Consider the following 7,805-nt stretch of genomic DNA (forward strand, 5'->3'; position numbering starts at 1 on the left):
GCCATTTGAATGTGCCACCCAAATTACTACTCCATGCTGTTTCTAGATATTTCTCTACCAAATTCATTCATTCTTTTACTATTTTATTCTATTGTATTACTCTATTTTTATCTTTCCAAACTTTTCAGAAAATCTGATATATTTTTTAATGTTAAACCATAACATGTCATGCACATTTACCCCCTCAGTTCATCTGAAAGACTCCCTTGCAGCCCTTTTTCTCCCTTCTCTAGTATTTTGGTCATGTGTTACAGACAGCTCCATGTTGCTCAGCAAAAGATTTCTTTCAAGCTTGTGGATCCAGGAGAAGTCCCATCAGTGGCAGAAGACACTGGCTCCGTTTCACAGAGCCAAGCGGGGAGACACCGCCAGCAGCCGGAAGCCACCAAAAAGCAGCCAGCAGTGACCTGGGGCTCAAACTCTTTCTCACCATACCTTCGTACTACAATTCAGATCGACCCAGTGACAGGAATCTGCCTGTGAGGGGCTGAAGTTGACAGCTCAACTTTAATAAAATATCTAAATGTATGATGCCATACATTCAAACTACTGCCCATGTAACGGAGGATCATCCAGAAACTTCTCTTGACCTTTTCTCAGGGCTGATCATATTTTCAGGACACCCTTTGATTTCCTCGCCCCCTGTTTTGTTTCACTGTACTTTATCTTATAGCAGCTCTTTAGAGGAGAGCACATGGAGAGGAAGACATTTAACCCTTGAATGCCTAAGAATGTCTTTAGTCTACACTCACCTTTAATCAATGCTGTGGCTGGAATGGTGTGTGCCTGTCATTAGAGTGGGGTAGTCCCGGGTTCTCTCTCACTCACCCTCATAAACCTTTATGATCCTTCGCCTTGTGAGCACTCTCTCCACAATGCAATGCAGGTGGCTCTTTCAGCAGCTTCCCTTGCAACTATTGGACACATCAGTACAGGATTTCCACTAAAAATTGTATCTCTTGTGAAGGACAGTTTTTTCTTTCTGGAGAAGTTTGAGCAGTTTCACAGGCCTGGTGACTGGAGAGTTGGAGTCCATTGTGGTGCATGGCATGGGGAAGACTTGGAGAAAGACTTTGCCAAGTGGTGTTCCTGCAGCAAGGTGTTAGGCGCTGATAATGTCACTTTGACGTCGGTATGTTTTTGTTTGTTTGTTCGTTTTTGTATTCCCAATGACTCAGAGAAACACTCTAGTCTTAAAAAATTCATATTTCTTCTTACCCTACAGTATTGTTTCCAAGTAAGACAAAAATGATACAGGTGGCTTAGAATTTTAGAATGGGTACAATTTTCCATGAAATAAGAAATGTGCCTCCATTGTCTTCAAATAGCCAATGTTGCTTATCTCATGTGATTCCAATCTTTTGATAAGTGTGTGTGTGTGTGTGTGTGTGTGTGTGTGTGTGTATGCAAGCATGTATAAGTGTGTATCTTCTATGCTTTGCCTACAGTACCTTTTCTTACCTCAATGAAATTTCTAATGTTTCTTTTTTAATTTTTAAAACTTTTATTTATTTGAGAGAGAGAGAGAGAGAGAGAGAGAGAGAGAGAGAGAGAGAGAGGGAGAGAGAGAGAATGGGCATGTTAGGCCCTCCAGATAGTGCAAACGAACTCCAGACACATGCACCACCATGTGTATCTGGCTTACATGGGTACTGAGGAATGAAACCTGTGTCCTTAGGCTTCACAGGCAAGTACCTTAACTACTAAGCCATCCCTCCAGCCCTCTAATGTTTTTTATTGTAGATTTTTTTAAACTTATTGTTCTGGGAATTCTCAATGACTTTCTGTAAATTTATTTTTTCTCATTTCAGGTACATATATTGTCATCTCTTCAGTAATTTATTTATTCAGTGGTTCTGGATCTCCTGCTGTTGGAAAGCTGGGTATGATGCCTAATTATGTTATTGGATCTTTTCTGATTTCTATATTCTTTTACATGTTATTACCTATACTCATCAATATTTACTTTTAAATTTCATCCAAAATTGTTTTTTTTCCTAATTTCATGCTCATTTCTATTCTAACAGCTCATATTTTTTTTATTCATATTTTTCAGATTTATTTATTTATTACAGGGGGAAAGGATGGGTGTACCAGGGCCTCTAGCCACTGCAAACAAACTCCAGATGCATGTGCCACCTTGAGCATTTGGCTTTATGTGAATACTGGGGAATTGAACCTGAGTCTTTTGGCTTTGCAGGCAAATGCCTTAACCACTAAGCCATCTTTCCAGCCCAACTTCATACTTTTTAAGAGCAGTTTTGTGGTAACAGTAGCACTAAATAGAAGGAGCAGTGATTTTCCATACACTCTTGCTCTTACATAGGCCAAACCTATTCCAAAAGTAATGGGGTATTTGCTACAATTGATGAATGCATGTGGACACATAATTATCCCTTAAAGTCCATTCCAGTCTCCTGGTGTTGCCGTATACACACTGGGCTTGGGTAGATGTGTAACGGCCTCTCCCCACCATTATGGTGTTACATCGAGTGTTTCTACTGCCTCACCCTTTGTGCTCCTCCTCTCCTTCCTTCCCCTTCTCCACGCCTCTAGAAAGCACTGGTGTCTTTATTTTCTCTGTAGTCTTATTGGTTGAGTTTGAAGGCTTCTTGTGGGGGCGGGCAAACTGTTAGCTTTTTGTGCCCCTTGAAATAGATGTAGGTTTTAAATTCCTTAGTTTTTATGTTACTTTCTATTCCAGCATATACTTCTCATCTCTCAAATATTTGTTAAAATGATTTAACTCTCTGTTTTCCTCTTCCCTTACTCGTTATGTTATATGCTAATAACACTTAATTTCTCAGTTGTCATTTTAGTGTTTAGAACTTTCGCTGAAATTTTTCATATATGTACATTGTGTATTTCTATCATAATCCTCTTCCATTATGTTCTGTTGGATTCCCCTTATTACCCCTTTTAAGCCCTTTTATTTTTCCTTTTTTTTTTTTTTTGTTTGTTTTTTGAGGTAAGGTTTCACTCTAGCTCAGGCTGACCTGGAATTCACTATGTAGTCTCAGGGTGGTCTTGAATTCACGGCAATACTACTACCTCTGCCCCCCCCCCCCCAGTACTGGGATTAAAGGCGTGTGCCACCACACCTGGCAAGCCCTTTCTTTTAAAAAAAATATTATTTATTTATTTATTTGAGAGAGAGAAAGAGGCAGGCAGTCGGGGAGAGAGAGAATGGGTGTGCCAAGGCCTCTAGCCACTGCAGACGAACTTCAGATACATGTGCCACCTTGTGCATCTGGCTTACATGGGTCCTGGAGAATCAAACTGGGATCAAACTTTGGCTTTGTAGGCAAATGCCTTAACCACTAGGCAATTTCCCCAGCCTCTAAACCCTTTCTTTTCAGTTGTCATTTCAGTCTAATTTTGGGAGACTTAATAAAAAATAAAAAATGTTACCAACTTACTTATAATAGAGACATCTTATCAATTTTCCTAAATGCTGATCATCCTTTGGATGAGGAGTTTTGGTATCAAATGATGAGAGTGCTGTCTGAAACTTATCATAACTATGAAGGACATATAACCACTTAGTTAATACCTCAGAGAATGAGACCCATAGAGTATCACGTAGCTTGTCCACAGCCATATCTACTCAGTAGCTAACCTGACAAAAATCTGAAATCCAGACAAGGCTGACTCTGAAGGTGGGTTTGGGAATACAAACACTGCTAGGAGCATGCATCTTAGTGCATCACGGGTTCTCAGTGATGGTAGCTACGGGCCACGTGGACTCATTTTGTTTCCAGTATGAGCAGAGTAGCATAATTATTGCTCTATGGAGCCTCAAGGGTGATTGGATCCTAATTGCAGTAGATAGCACCCTCAGCAAATTTCTTTGGACTTAATGTATAGTTCGAGTGACATCCAACCACCAAAGATGCTTGTGTCTTCATTCCTAGAGCCTGTGAATATGTGCCATTATTCGGCAAAGGGAATTTGTGTTTACAGATAAAAATAAAGCTTGAGGGCTGGAGAGATGCTTTAGTGGCTAAGTGCTTGCCTGTGAAGCCTACGGATGCTGGTTTGAGGCTTGATTCCCCAGGACCCACCTAAGCTACATGCACAAGAGGGTGCATGCATCTGGAGTTTGTTTGCAGTGGCTGGAGGCCCCGACACACTCATTCTCTCCCTCTCTCCCTGCCCCCCTCTCTGTCTCTTTGTCTCTCTGTCTGCTGCTCTCAAATAAATAAATAAAAATAAACAAAAAAATAAAAAAATAAAGCTTGAAAGTAAGATGACATTTAGATATCTGAGTGAGTCCAACTTAATCCCAAGGGACCTTACAAATCAAAGAGGGAGACCCAGTAAAGAATCAGAGTGAAGGCCGCTCAAGAAAGATGCTGTTGATGCTGGCATTGAGGGCAGCAGAACTTTGAGCCATAGTATGTGTAGAACGGTGGCTTGAATCAATGGTCTCCCCAAACTCATTTGTTTCAAATGCTTGGTCCCCAGCTGATGGCAAATTTGGGAGGTCGAGCCTTGCTGAAGGAGGTGTGCTGCTGGAGAAAGGGTGATATAGCCAACACCCCTTTGCTAATGCTCTGCTCACTGTCCTGCTCTGATTTCTGAGTGCTGGCAAGGTGACATCAAGCATCTGCTCTTGCCATGGTTCCTCCTGTCATCGTGAAGCTTCCCCCTGAGACTGTAAACCAGAGTGAAAGCTTTCCTCCTGTCAGCTGCTTTTCGTTGGGTGCTTTATCCCAACAATGAGAAGGCAACTGCACCAGGTGGTCTCTGAGAGCTGGAAAAGGCAAAGCAATGCACATTCCCTTAAGGAATCTGTTTCCAGGAAGGACACAGCAATGCCCACACTTGTTCCAAGCCAGTGAACCTTATTTCAGACTTCTGACTTGTAGAACTGTAAGATAAAATTTCTTTGGCTTAATTCAAGACAGTACACTTTTGATCACTTGCTATAGGAACAATAAGAAATGAACACACTGATAAAGTAAGTGTCCACATACGTGTGTATGGGTATTGCATGTGTGCAGTTTACAAGTACAGAAACATAATAAGTGCTCACTTGGGAGATGTTGTAAAAGGGTTGTAATATGGTCAAGTATGAATCCCAGAGATGGAAAGTAGCTAAGAAAGGAACTAGAAATTGGATCTGCAATGGTGCTTGCTCAAAGGTGAGGTAGAAGGTGCTACATTTCATCTTCAAGACAGGGAAGTTTTTTTTTTTAACCTATAATTCTGCTACTATATGCAGAGTATAGACCCTGTTACAGAATATAGCATAAGGAGAAAAAAATGGAATAAAGATATGAACAAAAATTACTCCTGGGAAGATGATAGGAATGACCAGTCTTCTCTGAAACTGGCGGAAAAGAATCCCTGTAGAATCACCTGATGTCTGTTGAATCATGAAATGCTTCTCATTTACCTCAGGGCTGAAGGCTGAAATGTAGATGGGAGTGAGATCATGTAGATCAGCACGTAAATGAGAGAGGGGAGAAAAATCAGTATTCTCATGAGAAGGTCACCACTGTCCAAAGCAGAGTTCAGTCCCTCTACTGATTTCTATGCAGGGTGTGGTTCATAGGGTGTCTCTACTCATTACCAACACCCTTTGGTCAGGGGCTGAAGGTTATCATAGGGTCAGCTGTCCATCCACTATGGCAGGTAGATGTTGGGTTCCAAGGAATTGTGTTCTGCTATGTTACTACCACATGACATGCTTACCTAGAATTGTGATTACCTAGAATTGTGCCAGCAAGATTTCCAAGAAAGAAAAACAGACTTAGCCAAAATGGAGAAAAAAATATTACTGATCAAAGTGTTAAATAGTCATTAATTTCTCAGAGAACGGGGACTACGAATTGGTGTAAGAGGTTGCTTATGTTCATTTATCACATCTCTGTTAACTTTATGAGAACCCAGCCAAGTGCAGACATGCAGACTCCAATCTGACTGCTTCACTCCCTGTGCTGGTGCTCCTAGAAGACTAACAGGCTAAATGGCACCAATCATACATCCTAGGTCTATTGAATGATGGATGTGTGCTTTTTGTAAAAAAGAAAGTAAACTAAAACAACAGAAAAAATCAGAGCCCTGGTAGGTACACTTTTCAAAGCACACAAATGACAGGTTTATAATATGTGGCTGAGGATGCAGGTCAAGCAATTTGCAGTTCCCTCCTTCTTCTCCTGGAGGTGGAACAGTTGGGAGCAACATCTCTATCCATGAAGAACTGCCATCTAATGTAAGTGTAGACCCAGCTTATATAAACTCACAGCAGGCTAAACTAACCATAGCAGATGTAATGGCCTAGAAATGAACAATGTAAAAATAAGTCAAAAAGCAAACATTTGGACATTTCTCTATTCTTAACTTATATTTGAAGACTACCGTCAATTATACTCTGAGATTTAGAAAAAAATGCAAATGAAAAACTGTTCCTTTTTATGTTATGTTCTCTGATATGTTACATTAAAAAGAAAAAGTGGAAAAAAAAATGAGAGCTCCAGTTTTGGATCTTTCTACCTCAAGACTCACTGCTCTTGTTCTGACATTCATTTGTCATTAACCCCACTAAATCCTTGTGTCTTTTTTCTTGTAACTGTCCAATGAGAAGATTCTTCCTCAAGCAGAGTAATGAGGAGTGCCTATGTTAATATCTAAAAGACTTTCACTGTCGACTCTGAGTAGACTGTGCACTCCATTTCTCCTTATCCTGTCTTGGATTGTCTCAGGATAGAAGGAATACTGGTTTCACTGGGACAAAACTCAGCACTGTTTTCTGATGCTCTTTGGATTTCCAGGCTGCACTAGTTGCTGGTGATTCTTAAAAGAAGGGAGCATGGATATTGTCTTTGAGGAACTCAAAATTTGGTGAAAATATAAAACAATCTTTTCAACATCTTGAGTTAGGTGCTACAGTGAATGTTTTTACTTAGTATTAAAGGACTCCAGATAATGTGGTATTTGGTTCTGCCAGGGAAACATAAAGGCCAAAGTGAGGTGTTAGAGGAAGCAATGTTTGAACTCTGCATTGATAAATAAGCAAGATTCACTATGATATAATGGGAGACTTAGGGAACTCTAAGCAGAAGGACAATGTTACAAATTGCTTCAAGGACCAGAAGTTCAGATTATCCTCAGCTATACAGCAGGTTTGCTGCCAGCCTGAGCTATATGAAAATTTGTGTCAAAAACAAACAAACCAGCTGGGTGTGGTGGTGCACGCCTTTAATCCCAGCACTTGGGAGGCAGAGGTAGGAGGATTGCTGTGAGTTCAAGGCCACCCTGAGACTACAGAGTGAATTCCAGGTCAGCCTGAGCTAGAGTGAAACCCTACCTTAGGAAAAAAAAAAAATTATGGGAAAATAAGTTGATTAAAAACAAACCTAGAAGTCCCAAGTGGAGAGGATAATAATAAATAACATAGAAGATGACAATGGAGTAGATGGGTGACATCTGAAATCAGCAGACTGAATGAAGTGGAAATCCTGAGTGGGTGGAGAGTGACACACAGCAGCAAACCCGACTGAACCACACAGAACCACAGACATCACTGAAACTTGGGATCTGAGAAGACTGAAAAATAAGCATATTAATACAAAACCTACAGAAGAAGTAGAGTTTCAACCTTTCTCCTTTGGCCCATACCACCAGGTGGACACTCCTCTTTTCATAAATGAAGTTGTATATTTTCTGAGAAGCTGGAATCACTGAGATTCTGTGTTTAAGACATGGAAATTATAGAGGAAAACTATGCATACATTGTATATTTTACATAACATCATAAAAACTGTATACATTTTCTCTATATTGTTCTCTCTCTGTAT

The sequence above is a fragment of the Jaculus jaculus genome, chromosome 4, assembly GCF_020740685.1.
Source record: "Jaculus jaculus isolate mJacJac1 chromosome 4, mJacJac1.mat.Y.cur, whole genome shotgun sequence".
Lineage (NCBI taxonomy): Eukaryota > Metazoa > Chordata > Mammalia > Rodentia > Dipodidae > Jaculus > Jaculus jaculus.